This window comes from Corapipo altera, unplaced genomic scaffold (assembly GCF_003945725.1).
Source record: "Corapipo altera isolate COAL_440 unplaced genomic scaffold, ASM394572v1 22, whole genome shotgun sequence".
In the NCBI taxonomy this organism is placed as follows: Eukaryota; Metazoa; Chordata; class Aves; order Passeriformes; family Pipridae; genus Corapipo; species Corapipo altera.
The window spans coordinates 9,308,287-9,331,857 of NW_020884886.1; the positions used below are offsets into that span (position 1 = coordinate 9,308,287).

The 23,571-nt window shown below is 40.3% G+C and overlaps 1 protein-coding gene across 2 annotated transcripts in view; it reads right to left on the reverse strand.

Annotated features, from left to right (window-relative positions):
• Nucleotides 1-23,571, reverse strand: part of PPARGC1A (PPARG coactivator 1 alpha) — a 368,813-nt gene that overhangs the window by 256,419 nt on the left and 88,823 nt on the right. Inside the window, exon 1 of one of the 2 annotated variants that reach the window (XM_027642673.1) lies at nt 2,959-2,983. The exons of the other annotated variant lie outside the window; for it this stretch is intronic. The gene's annotated coding sequence lies outside the window, so the exon portion shown is untranslated. Of the gene's footprint in view, nt 1-2,958; nt 2,984-23,571 lie in introns of those variants that run through there. 2 annotated transcript variants of the gene reach the window in all.

Consider the following 23,571-nt stretch of genomic DNA (forward strand, 5'->3'; position numbering starts at 1 on the left):
CTGACTTATTTGCAGAAGTCAGTGGTTTCCTCTCCCTCTCTCTGGGCTGTCCCTTCTTGTGGCTCCACTGGCTGGCAGAGTGCCTGAAGATGCACCTGGCAGTGGTGAGCTGTGGTTGTGACATCACAGCCTCTGCACAGGGCCAGGAACCCAAACACACTAGTTGGGATGGGCAAACCCCAATATTAGTTTTTGAAGTGCCCAAGTACAGTTCCAAGTTTGGAAGAAGCTGTGTGACAACTAAGAGGCCAGACACTGGGCTATGGAATCATGACCTGCAGCCTCTGCTGTTTCTGAGAAAGGAAGAGTAGAGCTCAAAACCACAGGCTCTCCCATACAATTTTTTTACTCTTTGCACCAAGAACTGTACTGGATTTTTGATTTAGGTCTAATGTAAACCTGGAAAACTGACTGCCTTCTTTTTCCATTGAAATGAAATTCACTTTTCTTTCATAAGAACAAATGAATGGTAATTGAGAAATATTGCTTCCGACCCTATAATAAAATGTATGCTTAGCAAAGACTTTAAGTTAAAGCCAAAGATATTTGCACACATGCCAAGAGGACAGTATTCCAAGATGACTCTTTTAAACAGCTGAAGATAGACCTAAGCCAGAAATCTGTACAAAGATAATGTAACACAAAATTCAAAGTTTGCACAGAAGCAACACAACATTCAAAGGTTTTTGTCTCCTGGGTTCAGGCCAGGTTTATTTCCACCCACACCCTGGCCATCTGCACTACCTTCTCTCTCCGTCCCAACACTCATGACACACAGTGTGGCTCTGTCCACTGGTGATCTGTAGCTGGGATGTGAAGACTATCTTTGCAAGTAAAATAAAAGGAAGATCTAATGGCAGGAGGATGAAGCCACACCAAATCAGACTAGATTTTGTGGGTAATTAGCTGCTGGAGCAATTACCACAGGCTGTGGTACACTCCCTGTCATGAGCAGTTTCAGTATCAGACATTTTCCCTAAGAGAGAGCCTCTAGCACAACAATGAATTGATTCTGGTGAGCTCAAGTAGTGTTTTTATATTATGGATCAAACCAGATGGTCAACAGTGTCCGTTGCAGATATTATCATCACAGATCTACATGCAACCTTTCCTATGACCTAACTCCCAATTGCTTGCGCACTTCAAGGAGAGCAAGAACCAGACCTTCAACAAAGAGAATAGACAACAGTGCCAGAAACCTGCAGCATTTAATCAATGTGAATTTTGCCCTTATCCTTCGCTAAATTCCTTTAACAAGTGGAAGCTCCTGTGGATAACCTGTGGAGACGATATGACTACCTGACAAGAGGTCTGATGATGGGTCTTGTGCACCAGGTATACTAACCAACCCAGTAATGCTGAGCCATCTCTGCCAGCCATCCCCACCTCTCCAACTTTCCACAGCCAGGCCCAGATTGCACCTCACTTCCTGATATTTAGTTACATCCTGTCAGCTCTGAAGTGAGGCCGAAGTTCTTCTAAAGAATGAAGAGCAGTTGAAGTCAGAAATAGAAACCTTATAAAGTTCAGCAGCTGGATCACGTTACGTGTTACACAGCTCACAAGCCAGCACAAGAGGCTGTTTCAAGTCCGCTTCCCATGGTCATCTCAATCAGCTAAACATTTTTATTCCACTGAGGAGCAGGTAGTGAAGCTCACCAAGGCAATCAAATGATGTTCCACTCTACACTGCGATGGCGGTGCAACCCTCATAAATAAAAGCAAGCGGCTTCCTTGCTTCAGGATAGATCACTTAAACAGGACTCACATCACGTGAACAGAGACTGTAGTGTGGTGTGACATGGAGACTACTAATTTCAGGACCTTTTGGAATGTGACATTTCACTACAGTACACTGAGTCCATCTCCTCCCAACGCTACATGATCCAACATCTTTTAGCTTTACATCTCCATGTTTCAGCTGCAACAATGGAAACACAAAGTAGGGCTGGATTTCAAATTGTGTTAAGGTGGTCTCCCATCTATGTAAAATTTTCAGTGCATCTTCAGAAACTCTGTTTCACACCCAAGTTTTAACTGTGACCATCTATTCTAGTGGTGCTAACAGGACAAACCACAGCGCAGCACAAGGAGGGTGCTCTGCTGCCCACACCACTTGCACTACTCAGCTCATGCAGGCAAGCCATGAGACAACTGGAGAAAGGTATACAGCTAACTTCAGAGCATCAGAAGGTACTCGACCAAACACAGAAAGAGGTGTTTTAGGGGCAATGCTTGTCAACTTAACTACAGCAGGCAGGGCCTGGCCAGCTGGCCCCAATTGGTCAGCAGTTTGCTACAAGGATACTCCAGGCACACAGCTAGGTGGAAGTATGGCTGGCTCACAGTCCCACATGCTATAAACCAGTCAACAAAACATCCCTCAAATCAAAACACATGGTTAAAGCAAATCTGAAAGAGACAGAAGCCATAACCCCCACCAATGTGATCACAGATTTTGCATAGAAAAGTGTAATTCAAATCTTCTGTGCCTTTTCTCAGCCAAAATTCCTCTAAAATCTTGTGGCCAGAGAACTTGGAGAAGGTATACTGAGTCACAGACAAGCTTTTGGACAAGAAAGAGCATGTGGAAGGCATGTGTTGTCCGTCTTTCATTTCAGACTGCATTGCACTTGCAACAAACCATTTTAAGGAGGTGTCACTTTACTAGAAATCTATGGGATGGTGATTACCCCAATTAATCTCCCTGACTCCAGCATAGATTAACTTTTAAGATCAGTTCTCAATACAGGCAATTACAGTTCACCAATTAGGCAATAACACACAACAGTGCATTTCTGAGCAGTTAGAGCACAGACCAGTATTACAAAGTGCGGTCCTTCAGGACAACCGATTGCAACTGAACTATGAGCACAATTATCTTTTGGTTGGTATTTATTATTGCTCTTATTAAATGGAATTTTTAAATACAGATAAAGAAGCCAGATAAACCTGTACCTTGACCAGACTTCGTGACTCATTCTGAGGAAAGCCCATCATACTTTTATCCGTAGCTGTAATGGTGCGAAGATTAATACTTCAGAACCAGAGTTACACCTGAAAAAAGGACTACGACAAGAAGCATATTATTGGTAGACATATACTATCACTGACAGCCAAAAGGAAAGCTCAAACAAATTTTGTAAATCCACTTCATAAAGACGTCAAAAATGTCCAACTTATGTTCCCATATGTCTGAAATCCATTTAGCATTACCTCTATAGTCTGAGTACACAGCTGTACTTCTAAGCCCTGATACAAAATTTCCTTACCAAAATACATCCCAGTAGTGACCACTGGGATTTAAGTGACCCTTGAGGAATTCAGAGGACAGGATAATAGCTACATTTTCACTCTTCAGGTTTGACAAGAGGCAATCATACAATCACTCACTCCACATCCCCACCAAACCATACCAGCAGGACACAGCCAAGCCACCATGCATTTTCTAATCCATCCTAGAGCTTGGTATTTCTGACACTGGGCTTCAGAAAGCAACAACTCAACAACTCAAGAAATATGTATGAAATTTGGGGGATTCCCCTAGTAAGAAGATGGGAGAAAAAAAAAATAAAAATATACAGAGATGCTAATTACATCGCCTTCTTTGCTTTTCTGACTTTTTCTTGTTTTTTTCTGCAGCTGGTGCAGGAGGCTGCATAACCAGATGCCAGTATTCCATGGTGCTCCAGCAGCCTGATTATCATTCCAAAAACTTCTCTCCTCTTTAGCACTGCATCCTCATATTAAAAATAATGTTCCTGTGCTTACCCTTCTTATTTTTAGTGTACTAGAAACACATAATCTGTGAGCTGTATGTATATTCAAAAGCACTGTCAAATAAATTACTATTATGGCATGTGTACTTTTCCCTCCTTTTCTGATTTATAATGGATTTTAGCATTGTTAAAACTGCAGTTAGTCCGTCTACAGTCTCATAATTCTTCTCTCAGTCAAATGAAACTACAGTCTTGCAATTTTTAAACCAAATTACTACTAAAATGTGTAGAAATAGGAATTTTAATAAGACTTCTATGTTACAAACATTTTAGCTCAGAAATATTTGGAGTCAGTCTCTGAATAGGATTAGCTTCTGCATATTTCCTTTTAATTTTACATATAAATGAAATACGGGATCTCTCATCATAATTAAATTTGAACTATTCAAGATTATGACTGTGAAAGTACTCTACATACACATCTACACAGATTACTCAGAAGTCAGTAGATTCTGTAGCCCACAAACAGAACATGCCAACCTCAAAGTCTTCATAGTTTTTCAAACTCTTACTTTCAGAAAAGCTAAAATACAAGCAAGGCATCGGCTGGGCTAGGGAGAAACTCAGAACACAAGCCCCTGCTTTAAGGCTCAGGATTATGCACTTTGTATGTCAGCAGGTAAACTAAAAGTATGCTGTGTTTTGATGGATTTTAAGATCATTAAATTAATGATGATGATCTGACTAATTAGGATAAGCAAGACCTGGGATTTTTCTTCCATCACTAAGGTCAGTAATAGCCCTGCCATTGATTTTAATGAGATGAGGACTAGGCCACTGATGAACTGCAATAAATGAAGGCAAGCCAAATCAGAGTGGAAAGGGGCAAGAGCACAAGCTTGAGTGGAACAAAGGGATTGGAAGATAAATTGAGAACAAAATCAGAAGCAACATTACTTGTCACCAATGGCTGCCCTGCAGATAACCAAAATGGCTCTTTATCTCAACCTAGCATTTCATGTTTGACTTTATGTGCATATGGTTGAACACAAAAAGACACATTTTCATGATGATGCTACGTACCTGATTATTTGGACACTATATTACAGCTTACATGGTTTCATTTCATTTGTCCAAAATCTAATTCCTAATCTCTCTCCTTTTCATTATGTATCATCTTGTACAAAAAAATCCAAACATGCTAAAGGCCAGATAATTCCTCCTGTCCTCAAGTATATAAACACCAAAATTGCTTCATGCCTTTAAGTTCTAGAAGCTTCAAGGACTGCACCTTCATGATGATCTTTCCTGACAGCATTGCCCAGCACTGGATCCAGATGTTTTTCTGTTTCTGCTACTGTTTGTAGCTAACAAAGCAATCTCGTATACTGCAGAATTTCACACAAATGACTGTCCAAATGGAAATGCATCAATAAAACTAGGATTAATGCTTTGGTCTCATATGGACAGTATGCACCTGAAAAAAGACTCAGTCGTAACTAAGTTTAAGTGTCTGTCTCTACAGTTCTAATTATTCAACCTTCCAGTGGCATCAGTAATGGGCAGTCAGGTTCTGAGAAAATTTCTACCCCAACAAGTCACTCATTGGCTTGAATTTAAGCTTCCAGCAAGTTCTGAGCTTAGCAAAAGACAGATGGCACCAATCTGAACAAACAGCAGTGGGAGACAGAAGCTTTGTTTTAACAAAACAAAACATGGTCATAAGATACTTATTCATCCACAAGGTGCATCTTAGGCAACCTCCTACAAAGCTTCCACTGTCTGCAGGAAACAATTTTCACCCAGATTGAGAAATGCCTGTGTAGGAGCATCCTGCCTAGTTCGTGATACGTTTGCATCTAATAATAGTTACAGTGTTGAACTATGAGCTTCAACCACAGCAACTTGCATATTGTGACAAGGAAATAAAATTCCCTATTATGGAAATCCTATATTGTATTTAATTATGTAATTATATTTTATTGTATTAGTGAGTGGTTGGGCACAGTAGCAACTACTGGCATTTCTGCAAATTAGGAGCACAAAATTCATTCTTTCCAATAGCTGATTATTTTTTATGATTCTGCAGGGGGGGGGGTTGTTTCCTAGACTATAGAAATTATTCTATTTTTGGCTTATTTATCCTAAATACTCTCCACCAACAGTGATCCCCTCTCTTGACACCAAAATTCACAAGCACACAAAGAATTTCATCTTAGCAGAGTCAGCAGGCCAAATTAATCCCTAGCATAACCTCTTATTTATGCAAGTGCAGGGTGGTGATGTTTACATCTAAGATGAATTTGACCCACACCAAACTACCACACCTGGGGTTTGGTTTCATTTTTTGCACCAAGTCAAGTGTTCATTGCACTGCAGAGTGCTTGAATTCAATGCCTGGTCTCAGTGGAAAGTACACAATTTCTAAGCATCAAAGACAAACTCCTACTGAACAAACTGGTGTTACATCTCCATGGCCTAGTGCTGGGCAAGTAGCACGCTCCACTGTCCTCCCTTTTAGTCTGGAGTAGGCTTTTCCTGAAACTCCCTGGCTTGAGCTAACACCTGCCAGCTGAGATGACACAGGAATGCAGGCAGAGATGGGCAGTACCTCCTTCTTACCTTACCTGCTGCACACACACAAAGACATAACACTTTCTCCTTTGGCCAGCACAGCCATGACAGAAATGGGAAATTCATTTCAGCCAGGAACCTTTCAGTAGCAAGGCACATGGAAAAACAGAGATGTTAGGGCTGTTTGACTCCACGAAGGAAAGTGGGAACTAGATCTGTGATGCACAACCTACCCTAAGCATATGCAGCCCCACTTTATGCCTCTTAGAGAAACAAAATTCCTCTGACATCATGGACAAGCACGTGCTTCAGGGCTACAGAACAGATACAGAAATACAATGTAATAATAAGCGTGAATACATTTATATATACAATGCAAGGTACTAACTTGGTAAAACCAAATAAATACTAAATAATATTTTATTCAATCTCTTTTTTCATGCCTTGGCATACAGTCTATGTTATCATGAACTCTAAAAACAAAAAATGAAATGCAAAGCTGTTTACAAGATATAACATGCAGAGTCCTTCCTCTTCCTGAAATTCTTCAAAATGTGAACTGAAGTAGAGGAATGCAGTGAAACAGGACTTCGTAGGAAAAGTGTATTTTCACAGTGAGAGATACTGACCAGCTAGAGAAGATCGTAACCAACATTTTCAGCTTGGAAATGAATGGTAAATTCTTAATGCTACTCGTTATGTGCTTCAGTATGGCTAAATAAGTTTATTTCAGACACCCACCATCTCTACCTTAGAGACCTTCCAAACACACTGTGTTTGGCACTGTGCTCATTTGCTACCTGTATTTTTTAGTACATCTGGTGAAAACATGGACAAGATTCAAATGCTCAGTATTTTAATAATAAACATTACTTGCCTATCAAATTCATTTCCACAAAAAATAAAATACTATTCATTATTGTGCTTCTCTCTCTCACCTTCTTTCTTCTGGAGTGAGCCTCACAATTAAATTCTTGGGTTCTGTTCACATTCTCACCATTGGCATAGTTATTGAATCACGTTTACACTGCTCAAAAAACTCATGTTAATCTGGGCACACTATGTTTATCAGATCAATGCATGCAAATTAAGATTGGGTATGCTTTCCATTATAACAGCCTAACAATCAGTTAAAATAACAAAAATAGCAACTTCACTTTACCTACCCTAATACAAATTTCATACAGCCATAACACACATTTGACTTCAGTTGCAATCTAACAGTGGGTGCCTGCAGTTGCCTTTCTTTATCTACGTGACATGATGGCATAGACAGAAATTACTGGATTAGGAAATATTTCATTCCTGAAATGAAGTTAAAGGGTCAATGTCTAAAATGAGTCATTAGAGATCTCTACTAGGAGATTAAATATTATCTACCAACTGAAAACTAGTGATATAAAATACATAATTATTCTGCAGTATGTGATTACAGTATATTCTTCACATCACTTATTTCAGCTTTGTAAGTGGTACCATCCTTTTTACAAAGTAAAAACTACAAGAAGAGATACCTAAACCAGAAATATGCTACAAGGAGCAAACTCACAGTGGGATTACACTGGGGATTTTCCATCGAGAGGTTTCTGGTGTTGAAAAAGGGAGCATGCAGGGATCTTGCTTAAAACTCTGTAGTTAAAACAAACAAAAAAGATCAGAGAAGTAATAAAGATCTCAGTTCTCCTTTAAAGCAAAGCAAAAGAGTAGTTTCTCTCTAAAAAATTTATGAGGTAGAGGAAAAAAATATTACACGACATGTGACAAGCCTTCCTATAACCATATTTTGACATCATCATTTCAATTAAATAGTCCCACTAACTCTAAAAAGCATCTTAAAATGTAAAAAGGGGCATTATTTAATGTTGAGTGCATAAGAATCTCAGTGGGAAAGACACAGAGCCTGACTGCCTCCTAAAGTATACTGACTGTGGACAGGTACTACTGATACCATTTCAATGTTCAAAGTTGGAATGGTTTACCCTGTTGTCTCATTACTAACATGTGATAGACAGATGTAGATAGAAAGATGTAACATCAGCTGTTTATATCTCATGTCTCAGGCATTTCACTCATATCTCTGAACAGATTTATTATTTAGTTGCCTGTTAATAAAACCAGCAGCTTTACCAGTCAGTACTTTTTCCCCCAAGCTTTTGAACTCCGCTGAGATTTGGAGGCAATTAACATTCACCAGTAACAGAGCAATCAACACAGGGATATCTAATGGGACTGGACAGAATCCAAAAACAGGTATTAGGATAATAGAGAGTCACTGACATAAGGTTATGATGTTAATTTTGGAGGGGAGATCAACAGTGAGTTTTCAATAGCAGTGTCTGTGATTGCTGTCACATTAACATAACATTCTTTTCTATATGGCTGTCTTCTGAATCTGAAACGTGTTTAAAACTGAAAGCAGCTGACAACATGCAGAATTAACTCTCTATTGCCTATTGCTAAAATGCCTGCCCAACTAAATTACTTACACAATGGTTTCCAAATGCTTTTCTTCAATGAACAAATAAAAATAATAATTTTAAAAATACGAGGAATTACCAGTGGCTGTACATGATTCATTTATGACTGCTACATTCAGAGAGAGAGAGAGAGATCTAGTTAAGTCAAACATCTTCAGATTAAAGAGCCAGGGATATTCCTGGAAGCAGCAATCATAAGAGGTATGGCTGCTACCTAATCAGCTCTCTAACTAACCAGATTTAAGCTGCAGGTTGCATTTTTAGAAAGTTGGTCCCAAAAGGGAATCTGAAACACAGAGGTACACATATCACCTCCAAGGGCATATAGAAGGCAACCTCAAGTGAGCACTGGAGTGTGACAATCCTCAGAAGACTCATATCAAGCCCATGGGTACAGAATCAAAGAGGAAAGCTGAGGATACGCAAAGTCTCATCCCATTCCAAAACTTCCTGAAACAAGGCACAAGGTGGTTGCCTCCATCCACAGCCCAGAAACCTCTCCTGAGTTCAGATTTAAGCATATGTCTGCTGTGACAGCATCACTGCCAGCAGGCCATAGGTGACACCAGTGATGGATGAGTACTTTCCTTTGGAAGCTGTGTCACCGGGGAGGCAGGCACCCAGCATTTGGAGTGTCAGGAACTGCAATACAAAGGACAGTCTAATTCCATAGTACCGTGATTACTCTTAAGGGGCATTCTGGATCTTTCAGATGGATACTGTTGGGATTAAGTGGCCTTGAAGAGGAGTGAGTGCAGACCTACGCTTCCAGGTTCATTCTGACTGTGTATATGTCACAGAAGTTAAAAGACAAAACCAAGAAGCCCAAACCAGCAGTATTAAACAGAATTGTTATTTTTCACAGATTAGCAGGTTTGAGAAAAAGGCACCATACGAATGTAGCCTCTTCTACAAACATATGGCATTTGCTATCAGCACCATATGTAGCTTCTGTACTTAGTGAAAGAGCATCCATTCTCATAACATGTATGCTGTATTTATTAAGTTATGCTGTGCCTTCCATAAACATCCACTGTTTTTACAACGTTATGTTCTCTATACAAAAGCCACTAGAATTTGCCAAGTAAAAACTAATAAAAGAACGGAAAGGAACTCAGTGTTTGGCTTATAAGGCTCATTTCACTTTATCCTGCATCCAAATGCAGACATCAGGGGTGGGACACATCAGACATTTCACTCTGCCAGCAAACCAAGAGTAGCGTATATAAACTAACTAAAATGACAAAAATATTTAGCTTCTCACCATGAAAGGCTGGCACAATAGCATATAAAACATACAGATTACACAGCTTTACTCTCCTAGTCTGAAGGATCATTTAAAATTTGAAGACATTTACATGGCCTTAGACACACTTCCAATTGAAGCTGTCCATATTTTTACAAAGGCTGATTGTGCAGCCAGTTCACTGAAGGACCAGACTCCTAATGATAAATGATAATGGGAATTAAGATGACTTCTGGTCTTAATTAGAGCTGTGTTTTTACGACGGCCTAAGCTCCACTGAAGCTAACAGCCCCACGACTTCCCTGCTTGTTTTAGTCCATCTCAGCCTTGTAGACACTTCATTGCTATTCCCAACAGGAATCCCCCTGCCTCCTCTCCAGCCCTGCCACCCCACTATAAGCTGGACAAGAGGTGAGGCTTTTGTTCTTCCTGAAGCTCTGGAAACTGCCAGCAAGGATGGTTCTTTCCTTATGTGAAGGCATTTGCTGATCAACAAATACCCAACCTTACTGGCAGGTTTTGGAAACTCCACCAATATCACAGCATCACCCAGCTTCTTTCTTGGGAAACAGGGTAGTCTGATGTAAAAACACCGGAAAAATTCAGGTGCACAAAGCTGAGTTGTGCTAGGGACCCTTACATATGTGAGAAGGACACCCTTCAGGTCCCACAGCATCCTGTATCCCACTGGTCAGACAGCATGTTCTAGGTCAGACATTTCACACCTCTCATGACAATTTTCACTATCTCACCCATATCTTGTATCCTTTACTAAATGTGTCCTTTCTTGACTGAGACTTGAGCAAGAGAAATTGCTCAGATCCCCTTTTACTATCCACTGTTATTCCTCTCTCTTTACTGACCTACGTACCATCCAAAATTGGGGTTTAGTATTTCATGCTTCTGTGTTCCTCCTTTCTCCAAAAGGCCATTCCTATACTTGGAATCATTCTTGAATAGTTCTGTTTTGCAGCCACTCTTATGCAAAAAACAGAGCATTTAAACATAAATTATTCAAGAAGTGTCCAGAAAATACTGACTATTGTCAGCCTTGGGGAAAAAAAGTCACTTTAAATATACTCTGTCTTAATACTTTTCCACTGGCATCTGCTGCTGGTCTGAGACATGGTACTAGGTTTCAGACACCTTTGGTTTTGCAGTATTGGCTATTATGTACTTACATTAATCTCGACCACCAGCTTACCCAATATTGTGTTTTGAGCAGGGACTCAGGCTGCTCCAAGTCAGGCTATTGCACACAGGCTGCTTCCACAGCTCTGGAGGGGGGAATGTGTGATTTTTATTTTGTTCACACGGTAAAAAGTAAAATAACTACTCACTACCTATTTCTCTCTCTCTGCTGCAACAGTTAAATATTTTTCTATGACAGCCACAGAACTAGAAGATTAAAGAGCTAAGTGCAGCCATCCGATTCTTCAGCATGGTCCCGCCACACGTCTCAATCACTGGCTTCCCCCAAAGCCACAGTGGTGGAGATTAAAGTGCTTCTGGTCCATGGTAATCCAATCAGAGCTGGAAGGGCTTTAATCTCTGCCATTCTGTAGACAAAGATTTTGGCAAAATGCCTTCCTTATGGTATTTTGAATTCCACCTGGGTTGCAGTGCAGTCTCACTTTGACAGGGATTGGGGCTCTGTATCACACATCCCCCCAGAAGGGTGACAATTCCTGCCTTTTCCCTTAAATTAAAAAAGAAGACACACAACCACATATCCTTCTACATGGACAATAAAGTGTTCCCAAGTTGTATACAGGGAAGCAAAGCAAATTCTTCAGACAAAAGAATACTGAGAGAATGCACTTTGTAATATAAATTGGGGACAAAGGGATTTTTATTGTTCACAGTCCCAAAGGATACCATGCTTAGGTCAGTTGTCCCCTCCTGATACAAGGAAGGAAACCACCATAACCCAGCCACATGGAATGAGCCCATTTCTTTAAAATGGGGTGACAACCAATTGAAATTCTGGAGCAAAACCAAGTCTCCCCAGCCCAGGGAATTTGCATTATGCCCACAGGCTAGCACAAGACTGTTCAAATTCTGCCCTGTCATATAGATAGGATATGGCATGATCTTCCTTGAAATGTTAGATTTATGTACATCTGTTTGTGTCAACCACATTACTTATAAGCAGTGAAGGAAATTTTAGCCAGAAAGGCTGACACAGTCATCCTAAAAAAAAAAAATTTAAAAAAAAAAAATTTTTTTTTTTTCACTCAGATGGGTTTCTGCAGTATTCACTGTTTCACACTTTTTTTTTTTTTGGGTGGGAAACCACTGATGAGATAAAGGATTTTCACTGCAACCTTAATACTCACATATTATCACTGCCTTCACATATCACTCCCTTGGACTTATGCCTGTTCAGTGAGTAGGAAAGGATCACCATGCCTGCTTCTCACTACAGAAAGAGGAGCACAGAAGGAGCCTGTGGTTTTCATTACAGAGCAGTGGGGAAATCTGGGGAGGGAATCAAGAGGGGGGAAGAAAAAAGAAAAAAAACCTGAGAGAAAGAGAGATGAAGTAATGTTATTCTAAAGTCAATACATAAATCTTTAGCTGTACAACTCCCACTTGCATTAAAGGCATTTGCACAGCTAAAACATCATGCATCAAGTTGACAATATAGCCGTAAAGATGTGAAATCCAAAGGGGGGGGGTGTTATGGTTTGGGATTTCTTAAATTTATTTATTTGGAAAATAGGTTTTTAAATTTTTATAACAAAAGGTAAAAGCACGAACAAGAAGATGATTCCATTAAGCCCACACAGTTCGGGCCTGGACACCTAAAAGGATTTTTTCCATCTGGTAACTAAGTATGTGTCCCACCTGCTCTCTGGCAATGAGCTATTTGCAACATTTAGGCTAAATCTATAGTATTAATCAGGGGTTAAAAAATTCTTAGTCCCAAACCAACCCCCTTCACAAGGAACCTTGATGGCAGGGAGCCTAAGAGAAATAATCTAAGATGCCTTTGACTTTTCCACTGACACTTCCTAGTGAGGATACAATAGTTGGAACCTTCCCATGCAGCCCACAGTCTTTACACAAGTTGTGCATCCTCCTCAGACCAGCTATTTAAATTTAAGAAGATAGATTTATGTCCCCCAAGCCCAGCCCTGGTGGTAGGTAGGGCCTTTAAAGACAGAAGGACAGTGCTGTGCCTAGGCAAGTGGAGCTATAGTTGGGCTACAGAAATCAGAACTGGGATGCTCAGTGGGGCTCAGAAGAGCATGACAGCTGGGATGCTTGTTCCCACTGTCCATCTGGCTGACAGTTGATCCCCTGAACATTGTGCCAAACAGGTTGGCTACTGGCAGAGTGATCCCTTCAGAGCAGTAATTATTGAGTAACAAACACTGCGGAGAACTGGGTGTCATGTTTAACTACAGCACCACTGCTTCACAAGGTGCAGAGGAACATACTGTGCATATGAACACAGGCATGAGGACCTTTATTTCTCTGCAGAAGTGGAAGAGGAGATTTACCTCATCACATTTACTGGGAGCACTGTTACATCACAGGCTTAATATTAGCAACAGGTTGCCTGCACCAAAAGACCAAAACTGAGCTTTGTACTCTCCAAGAAAGCTGGGGCAACCCAAAGTTTCTAGGAAGATTTTAAAATCTGTGGTAGGTTATAATAATTTTCCGCTTTCAAGTTACCAAGTCAAGTTTTTGTTAAGTACCAAAAAGGCAGAAATATTGGTCAGCATTATGCTGGTCAGATCATCTAATGACCCACACAGCACTTGTACTTTTCTCAGCTGCTCTCCGCTTCTTGATTATCACTGCCATTAACCATTCCAAGAACAACTGCATCAATGAGCACATTTTTCTGATACGCCTCGAATGTCAGGCAGTATTTCCCTCACATCCAAGATCAGCAGATTTAAAAGCAACCAGGCCATGTCTCAATCCCACTGAAGCCAATGGAGTTACACCATTTGAACAACTGAGTCTCTCACCTTAAGTACTTAGACTACAGTGCAAGCCCGTCCCCAAAGCGTAATAGTACTCCTATACAATTTTCCTGCTGTCATCCAATGTACTGATACAAGTCTTTCACTGTGACATAAAAATCGACCACATCAGTGAACCAATACTGCTTGCCAAACTTTCAGCAATAATTTGCTCTAATCAATAATTTTCATGTAACATTAACGGGCACCCTTTGCCACTTTTATCTCCACAACTTCCATTATGCAATTTAGCCTATCAATTTACTTTAAAAAGAATGATAATATTTACTATAATGATGAAGAGCTTATTGACAATGAGGATTTTTCACCTAAGTCAATAAAATACAGATTACTGTTTAAAAATTAAAAGTTCAAAGGAATTGCTTAAGAAGCCAAGACTGTAATAGAAACTTATCAAAGCTAAATAAGCAATAAATAAGACAGTATGAAAACTGTCAGAGCAACTTAGCATCCCCATTCTATTTGTGCTTCATTTTATTAGCTAATCAAAGTGTCATATTATTTCTACTGGCATCTATTTACTGCCATGTAATTTTGATAAGGGCACCATCTGTATTTATAAAAGCATTATCTTAATAGCTGTCTAGCAATCTACAAACATAGGTGATATTTAACTTTTCTAAGGGGATCAATTTTAAACCAGGCAAAAGGACTGATATAAGTCAATATGCTCTGCTAACACACTGAGGGCCCTATCTGGATCTCCTGCTGCCGTGTGCCATTATAGCAGCCTTACACTTACACCAAGGAGGTGAATTTGTTTGACATGCTGTGCACTTTTCTTTGCTTTATTAAGATGTACAGCCATGAATTTTGCTTAGCAGGGCTTAGAGCTGCCCAGATTTTAAACCCTGGCAAAAAAGGAAATTGTCACAGAGAACTATTATGCCACAAAGAAAGTTGGTTTAAGTGATACCGCTAAGTTGGATTCTCTATGAATAAGGATTCTCTAGATAATTTAAGGTTACAATTTTTTATATGGTAAAAAGAGCTTTGTTCCCACCTTTTGCACTCTTATCAGTAGAATGAGGACATCCCAAATGCACCCCAGATCAAGTCTCTCTTATCCCAGAAGTGCCACAACCCCTCAGATGCCTACCTTCTCCTAGCTCCCAGCTCTCACACTTGACAGCAGGGCAACCCAGTTTCACAAAGGAAGAAGTTAAGTAACTTGTAACTAAAACCACGGGACAGGAGATGCTGATCTGATTCCCTCCTTCCAGAAGAGGACCCAGACCTCAGCTTCCCCAACTTCTGACTGAGTTTCCACACAACAGTACCAATATAGTTTTGAAGGTGCAGTGCATGGTACTTTCTGCTTTGGGTGGCCTCAGAGGAATGTAAGAGTCACATTGTGGGCCACTGTGGACAGCTTTGGTACCTTCAGCCTGACTCTTTCTGCCATCACACAGGGGCAACTCCCTGGCTGCTCAGCTCTGCACAGCACCTGGCGACACCAGCTGCAGGCTCATGGTTCCTTTGGCACCTTCCTGATAAGGCACTGCCAGCATTGTAGCTCAGAACTCTCTCTGAACATATCTTTCAAAAGACTTGGAACTATGGGCAGCAGAAGAACCTAAAACATCTCATTCTTAAGCAACCACTGAAGCACAGACTTTCTGCTTACATAGAACAAAGCATCTAAACTCTGAATCTCACACTAGATTTAGCTACAGAAGACTCTGGATTTTGCTTCTTAGTTCTAGCTCTAACCTTTCAGTAAATATGATGGTGAAATAGAAATTTCTGCAAGATTAAATCCTTTGGGATCTCAAATAAATACATTGTCTAAAAGCCATTGCCTAAAAGCACAGTTAGGGGGAAAAGAGAAGGAAAATGCAGTCCATGAACTACATGACGATTATGTGTCAAATATTCTTAGACTGATTTTAGTACAATAATTTCTAATACATTTCAGTGTTAATTGCCATCTCCTATTTGACATAATAATTATACATAACTGAATAACTATAAAATTGCTGCCTTATATTGCAAATTGGTAATTATAGAAGTAAATATTAACAACATGCCATATATAAAATAGTGATTTGTATACTGAAATGAATTAGAAATAATTGCAATATGTGATAATTAAAATTATGCAAACATTAGCTATCTAATTGTTAGGTCTTTTTTTCATTTAGATTCTCCTTTTAGAGGTCTAGATCATTACCTGAAAATTTTTTAAATGTATAACTCAGAGGCTTTTTTTAAAATGCAAGGGGCAATGAAGACAAGAAACGTGTCCTCATTGAGTCCAAATGGGTATTTGAGGCAATGCTCATATACACAGCTATGAAGAGAAAACCTTTAAGGAGATTTCCCCGGACAAAGAGGAATCCATTCCCTGCCCAATCTGCACGATGGGTCAGAACCGTTACAGCTCAGAATCCTGTAACCAGAATCAGTCATCGCAATTTGTAATGACGCCAACTTCAAAGACATCATCTTGCTACTGCGATCTCGTAAGACTTTTGTGGAGAAAGCTGCTTGAAAGGGGCCATGCAACATCCACCTCAGGCTGCAGCTGGCTTCTTGTGGGCCTGTCATCCTTTTACTGTGGCAGGACTTGGGTGTGCAATGATGGCTGTCCCCCCTCAGACCCTTACTCTCTTTCCAGGTTCTGTACCTCTTTCTTTTGTTCTGTGGTCTATGTGTCTCTTCCTAAGGCAAGACCTCTCTCTCTCTGTTGATCATCACAACATTTCCAAATACAGGTGTTTAACTTCAGATACAGGGCTTTGAAAACTCTAACCTTAGATTTCAGTTTAGGTGTATGTTTGGTAAAATGTCAACAACTGCAAACTGGAAGGTGCCAGATAGAAGTTGGGCCAAAGTTAAAAATTAATACCTACCTAAAAATGACAACATTCAAATGATGATGGTTATGTCCAGTACTGATGGGTACTAAAGATCTGTAATTCCCAGTACACTGGGAGTTAAAAGGACTGTTTAGATTCTAGCTTCCTCAGAGGGAAAATAGGACGAAATTCTGAACTGGTAAAAGTTTCCAGCTATTTGCAACTACTTCCTCCACAATTTTGTATCCTGCATCTTTGTCCTCTTCTCCTCTAATGCTCACCTCCTTCCTAACTTCATTTTCGCAGTGTTATAGAAGCCCTAGAGGAGAAGAGGGATTTGAGACATGAAAGTTGCTGTAGTGTGCAAGCAAGAAACAAATTAGGTTGCTAATATGATGTGATAACACTACATTTATCTGCTAAAGAACATCTTCAATATTAGTGTAAGACTGGAGCACTAATCAGAAAACAGTCCAGATACATTATCAGCAACAGAGCAGTGAAAGGGGACAGCCCCTTCATGAAACTGTTTTCTTGGATAAAGGGACTTTTAGTGCTGTAAATCTAACTCACACAAGTGGTCATACAGCCACAGGTACAATACTCATTATTAACTAAGTAAAGACTATGCACCAAATCAATTAAAAACAATTTTTAAAAGAAGGTACATAATGTAATTGCACCCAGGTACAGCTCTGCTCTAATTTATCTTCTGGCCACTTGCAAGGGATTTTACTTAGATGTTTAACCTAACATTCATTGCAAAGGGTAATTCTCATGAAATTGTTATGGCATCTCCTGTATCACTTAATGCAAACGCTTCAGTGCCTCAGCAATGGAGAGGAGCTTTTTCAATAAAGACACACATCACAGTGCAATATGAAGGCCCTCTTTGTTCAAGTTGTTCTAAAAGCAGCAAAATGTTTCACAGTAACGAGACATTCAGACTCTAACATATTTAGATGACAAATCACATTCCGAGTAGTGGATGTACATCGCATATCCATCATGAGGCAAGGAATATGGACTCCAGACATGTTTTGCATATAAAAACCTGTCCAGACTCATGAACTTGCACAGAAACACCAGACAGGAGCATGCTGGCACTATCAACTGATGTGCAGCATTAGGATATGCTTCTGGCATTAAAAAAAACAAACCTAAACTCTAAACACTTAGCTTCTGAATTCAGAATTAAGACACTTAAATAAGCAGCCCAGTCATTAATGGTCATGTAGCTGGTAGCTCTTGTTAACCATAGTATTTGTTTATGTGTACAGAGTGAATTAGCACGTACCAAAGCAAAGAAAGACCACATGTACTATATTCAAGCAGGGGCTAAGCTTTTGTAACCACCTATAAAATCAGCCAATGGTCAGCCAGTGGTCAGCCAATGAGAGGGGAATTGCTTCCTCGAGAAGACGATTGACCCCAAAAAGCAAGGTGAGAGCTGCAGGAAAAAGCCCTCACAGACTGTAGGATCCCACGACAAAAGACATCCACATTTCTGGGCAGTGGGTAGATGAAATGAAAAGGACCTGTATAGTTAAATGTCAAACCTGAGTCTGCTCTCATTCCTGCTTCAAAAATCCTTAGGTCCTATCACATAAGAATTACTGATTTTTCCGTTTGGCGCCACATGGGAATGCAGTAAGATGGGGCTGATAGCTTCCAAGGTTATGGGAGGTATACACACAACCACAGCTGGGGACAAAAGACATGCAGCTCCACTACCAACTCCTCTTCATGGGGAAGACCACAATATTTTTCAGGAAACAAAGGTTTCGCTATTGTAATCTGCTGTACACATGAAGAGGTTTCCTGAACAACAGCACAACATCCCACTTGGCTTGGACTTCCACTCTGGGCTGTTTAGCAGGGGTTGGGAGGAGGCAAAAGAAAAGGGAGAAGAGGCACAACATCAACTTTCAGGCCTGGGTACTGATTTCCCTCACCAGAGCCCTGATGAAACAGCACTCTGAAAGAGCACCTCAGTGACAGGCAGCAGAGGGGGTTTCAAGGCAATCTTGCTGATACCTGCACATACATTTTCTCCATCTGTCAATTTTCTCTGGAGAAGGAGATAGTCTGTTCCCTTGCTCCAGTACTCCTCATTATTAAAAGCAACCAGGGTGGGTTTTGTTTGGTTTGATTTTAATTAAGACCGCTACCAGTAATGCTGTCCATCATCTCAGAAAATGGCTTAGGAGGACATCTACTTCCTTTCACAGTTATTTTTCACCTTTACTCTTTTGCTGAATGTATAAAACATCACAGTGGGTATGGATTCCCATATTTACAGAATACCGATGTAAGCAGCTATAAATCTTTTTATTTAGAAGCTCTCTCTTCAGGTTACCATTACCATCCATCTGACTAATAAATGTACTTATAAATGTGCATGTTTTCACATCTCTCTCACCAATATGGTGTCACTGTGCTTGCTAATCATGATACAATTATTCAAGACCAGCAAGTCTGTGCTTTCTTCCTTGGCACAAAGAGCTCTGTGCCTGTTATCCAGCTTGGGGAGGGGGGTTTAACCAAAAATGCTCTTACATTTTTTCATTCTCTTGACACAAGTGAAATGGTTATTTTACAAGGAAGATTAGAACACGTTAATCTGTTTGGTAAAAAATAAACCCCAAACACAGACTCATAATATAAATATTACCCTACTAAGGAAAAGACATTTATGGTCATGTTTGCACAGTCCAAATACCAACTCATGAGTAATTTGAAATCATTACCAATCCTTAGTTTGTACAATGGAGTAAGTAAAAACGTTAATTTAAATATCTTTCCACACAGAAAAACTCTACTGACATCAGCATATTACCAAAACCAATTTTCTTACATCAACTCACATCTTCCCCTAATTCTGTAGCATAGCTCTTGGGAGTTGCTACAAGGTCTGCGTAAACTGAAAACCTAAATAACATTATGACGGCTGTTACAGAACTAATTTATAATCTAATGCCCTAGTTGAATTTAATATCCTACTTATTTATTCAAGCAAAATATCTGGAAAAGATATGTCACATCATAATGTAGTTGTTAGGAAAATGGGAAAAATAAAGAGGAACTTTAAGTTCGCATAATAATAATAATCAGTAGGGACAGGTACAAGCAGGAACTGTTGCCTGCCCATCACATAAACAAAAGTTACAGTGCCTTAGTAATTGGACTGTTTGTTTCAGAATTAAATTATTACCAAATCTAGTATTTTACATTAGCTGTGCAAGCTGAAAGTGATCCTTCTATTAATGCTATTAGTTCCACAGTACAGCAGCAGGTGGACAAACTGCTGCCTCCTTGCCAGGCACCTTTAAGAACTCCTTTCTTTAACTGAACTGAAGAATTGAACTTTATAGCAGTATTTGTGAACATGCCATTTTAATATAAACACAGTCATACATGCATCGTAACTTTCAAGTTAATGAAAATAGACTACCTCAGTGAATATCAAATTTACCTCTTAATTTGCCTTTTCTAAGCCCTTCCAAGTGAATACATCTCTGAAATATAGTTTTGTAAAAATATTTAGAATCACAGCAGGAGAGAAAACAAATAGGTTAAAATCATTCACAAAACATTTTGCTATTGAAGTGTCACTGCTGGATAAGCCCTGTTAGCTATTCTAGCAAAAACAGCAATTTATAAAAACTTAGTAGACCTGAATAGCATATTTATATGCCAGAGCTGAATGCCCAGAAAAAGGAGAGCATCCGTTCTTAGCCAACCTAATACCCACTGTGGAGGCCTGCATAAATCATATTACAGTAAGTACATAACCTATTGCTTGACTTGAGTTGTGCTGCAGTCCAAGCTTTCAGCCTCCACCTGGCAATGAGCACACCAGAGACAGTCACTGACCATCATGCTCCAGTGACTGCCAGGGGGCATCAGTGGCACACACCACAAAAAAAGTTTTTATATATATATGTGTGTGTATATACACACACATAGAAACTATAGATATGTTGATTTAACCCTGTTGAGTAATCAAATTCTTTCACTTAGACACACAATTCACTCTAGATGAAAGTTGTACTGAGGCTGCTATGAGTGTCATTATCTCATGCACACCATTTGTTTCTGTGTGCTTAGGTGCACTCAGTCACAAAGTAGGTGAAATTCCCCTGTCTGGAAGTCCAGGCCACAGAGACAGAAACTGGTCAACTCTGCTACCCTTGATGGTGTCACTGTGTTAGAGAGCACAGGATATGCCTGGTTGAATTTAAAAATCACACCTCGCTTGCAATAGTATTTACTCTAAATAAAAACTCTCAAAAGAAGATGAAAGGCTGCTGTCCAAGATGAGACAGCGACAATTAGGTAAGTCTTCTTCACTTTTCTCCAAAAACCTGCAGTTCCTTATCAGAAATACACACTCCACAGAATCACCGATTAGGGAGATGCTACCTCCTACTCCCCATGAATATGTCCCTAAGGTTTCTCTTAAAAACTAGCTTGTTATCTTCCTTCAGGAGGTCAAAGGTTTGTCCCATACTTGCCCTCCTATGATGTTCCCTCACATCCTCCACCAGCCCCTGAAGGTCACAGGCCCCATGCTGCGGCCTCCTTGAAGCCAGGCAGTAACCAGCCCCATGGCAGCAGGAGCTCCCCTCTGCCTCTCCTGTGCTTGCATACCCTGTGGCAGGTTTTGTGTTAGCTAAGAAAAGAAACAGGAGGCCAAAGAGCTTGGTCTGCAGGAACATAGCAATCACGCAATGGAGGCGAGGGCAAGGGTGCAAAGAAGTCCAACAACCACCACCACTGCTCTTCTCTAATTCAATACCCCAGAGGACTCTTCCCCTGGAGGAGTTGGACTCTGACAGCCTCATCCTCTTCCCATATCTTCTGTACTGCTTCAGAGTCAGCAACGCAAAAAAGAAAAGTCTGTCTAAATACATCCAGGAGAGTAGCAGAGCACTGACAAGGACAGGCTTTGCACTCCCACCATCTCTCAGGGAGGTAACATTGCAACATTCCAAGCGGACTACCCAAAAGTGTTTCTAGACATCTCACTATTTTACCTGCTTTACTCACTCTAAAAATACATATCTGAGGGGGAGGGGGGGGGGGGGGGGGAATGTAGTGTGATATTAACTTCCCTTATACTTACTAAAACCCAACATTATGCATGGACTCCATTTGAGTCCAGTTAGCCATATCAGACTTGACGAAAAGTCTTTTTCCATCAGCATTATAAAAATAATGCTCAGATTATTAAATTACTAGACATACTAGAGAAGTAACAAACATATCTGGGGAAATGGGGGTAAAAGCGGAGAGTGGGAAGAGTCTTTTTTTGTTTATTTTGTGTTTCCTCACCATCTTTCTGCTGTTTGCATTTCTGAAGTCTACCACAGCAGAAGTAGTCCCGAGCACACGTTAAATAATTATACGGGGAATACCCATAAGCTGCCTTCAGGCAACTTTAAATTCTTTTTTTCACCACAGGTACAGCACAGGAGGGACCCATAAAATGGAAGATCCCCAGTTCTTGGCTCTTCAGGCAAGCAGTAAACTTCCCCCGGCCGTGCACAGCATGAAGGTTTCTCTTCTTTCTTTCGTCAAAAGGCTAAAACCTGTCTACATTTTTCTCCACTGATCCTTCACTAGGGGAAATGATTTTGGACAGCAGCATGGCCAGCTGCTCTTAATTATAAATCAGGTCTCCAGCATATGTGCACAGTACAAAGGGCCACTCTAACAGTCGGGGAGATAAAGCTGTACAGGCGAGCCAGCCCTCCCAGGAGCAAATAGTGGCATATGAGTTGAAGGGGTTCAGTTCTGCACCCACAAAGCCAGCCCTTGATGAGCTCAGCTCCTGCACCCTTGTCAGTCCTTCCCCCAGGAAATGCTTCCAAACTGAGAACTGCTGGAGGAGAGTTGGGCTCAAAACCTTCACTGCCTTACCATTTCCTTGCCAGCTTTCTGTTATTTGATTTTAAGACATTCATTAATACCCAGATTTGCTAGGGTTTTTCTTTTAAGCAAAACAAACAGGCAAATATGGCCCAAGGACCAAATGCATCCCATGAAGTTCTACACTATGGCCTGAGGCCACTCTCTTCTACTGTCTCTCAACTCTTTCAAATATTGAAGGATTGCAGAAAGGCAGGAAAGGAACCTCAGGAGAACATCTTGCCCAATCCCTTGCACCAACATACCAATCACAGCACTATTTCAGCAGAGAAGCAGCTGGTAATAACAGAGTCCAGGTTTTTCATCCATGGGTGCCTCAGGCACTAATACTCGTGGTTCGGACTCCAGTCAATCAGATTGATTTACAGTAAGTGGTACTGAGGGCCACGGAACTCCCACTGGAGGTAATGGATTGCCTCAAAATCCTACCGCATCTTTAGATTTTTACATGTGGACTTACAAAAGAATTTAGTCAATGAGCTTGAGTTCACAGCTGAAATCACTTCTATTTTACTTTATGAACATTTTTTCTTTTATGACCATTTTCACTCCTTTTACTTTTCTTCTCCCCCAGTGGCTGATAAGTTTAAAAGTCTGTAACATTTTTAAGAGGAAGATTTTGATACCATCTATTGTACTCTTGTACACCTGTGTCTAAGTTCCAAAAATTAGCAGGTTTTTTATTAGCAGTTTGTTATCCTTTTTATATCTCAGGATTTTTTTCACCCTCTAGCCTTAGAAGCAGACATGAATGCAAACTCGAGGCACACTCCTTTTTGTTAGCAATATGGCCATGCAATGCCTACAGTCAAAAAA